Genomic DNA, 1,199 nt, shown 5'->3' with positions numbered 1-1,199 from the left:
ATGGCCTAAAGACAACTTCAGGGAGTAGCACTGCTCAATAGGGGTTTACTGTTGTTTTGTCACACCACAGAGACTCGTTCTTTCATCTTTGTTTATCAACGCCTGCTCGGCGGCAACATAATATAAATATCATAATATGTAAATCGCTTTGTACCACGATGTATAACTTTTTTCTGGCCTAATCAAGGAACTTTGCGGGGGACGAGTTCGTGATAAGTTTCTTCTAGTGATTATAACCTATTTTTAAATGGAGGGTTTTATTTTAAAATTCCACCGTCACCTCAGCCAGTCTCTAATTTGTATAATTAACATTCGAATTCGACACGGTTCCCTCTTAAAGCAGTGTTCTGGGGAACTGAGAAGTGCAATGAAGAGAAGAATGTATGAAATTGATTGGAAATTCTTGTGTACTAACTTTGTTCAATGCGGTTTTGTGTATGTGTCTAGTGCAGTGTGTACTATCCGATTCTAAACTTAACCTGTCGCTTTAAAGGAATTTGTCATTTGTGCAATTTTTTAAGGGGATGGGGGTGGTATCGTGTGAATTACACCCAGTCAGTTATACAAATCAATAGCCGCCCCCGGTTTTGAGTCTTCACTTTGAGTCAGTTGAATGTGTATGCATTGTTACAGTTTTAGTTTTATCGGGGGTCCAAAATAAAAGAAAAAATATGTGCCACTTTTTGATTGCGTGTAAAATCCTAATCCAGTTTACTGAGTCTTTTCCGAGGTGAGCGTCTGTTTTTACGCTTTTTCTGTCACGTGAGTAGTACGAAGTACTCTAAAAAGTAGGTCATGTTATAAAAATAACATTTTGGTGGTTAAATTAGTGTTCGCAGCATCAGTGGGAAAGAAAAGAAAATTGGCAACGATGTACTATTACTGTATGATCATTATCACTCCAGAAAGGTGGTAGGTTTAACTAAACATCAGAGAAATGAGCTATCGGCATGCTCCACGCGTTTCTACTGCTGCCAAGATATTCAACGTCAACAGATCTTTTTTATTTCTTAATGTGGGTGCCGTCTGAAGCACCAAAACGCTGTTTTTATAACGCAACTTACTTTTTAATTAGATAACTCACGTGAAGCTAAGAACGTAAAGACTCAAAAGATTAGATTTTTCTCACAGTCAAAAAGTGGTAGACCTAGATCTACCTTTTTTTTGGTTTGTGTTTTTGTTTTATCCTCAGTATATAT

At 37.4% G+C, this 1,199-nt stretch overlaps 1 protein-coding gene across 3 annotated transcripts in view; it reads left to right on the top strand.

Moving 5' to 3' along the window:
* Positions 1-1,199, top strand: part of LOC101851600 — a 28,423-nt gene that overhangs the window by 19,439 nt on the left and 7,785 nt on the right. The gene's annotated exons all lie outside the window — the stretch shown is intronic.

The sequence above is a fragment of the Aplysia californica genome, unplaced genomic scaffold (genome assembly GCF_000002075.1).
Source record: "Aplysia californica isolate F4 #8 unplaced genomic scaffold, AplCal3.0 scaffold00524, whole genome shotgun sequence".
In the NCBI taxonomy this organism is placed as follows: domain Eukaryota; kingdom Metazoa; phylum Mollusca; class Gastropoda; order Aplysiida; family Aplysiidae; genus Aplysia; species Aplysia californica.
Note: the sequence above shows the minus strand (reverse complement) of the source record. Positions and strands in the feature narration are given on the sequence as shown.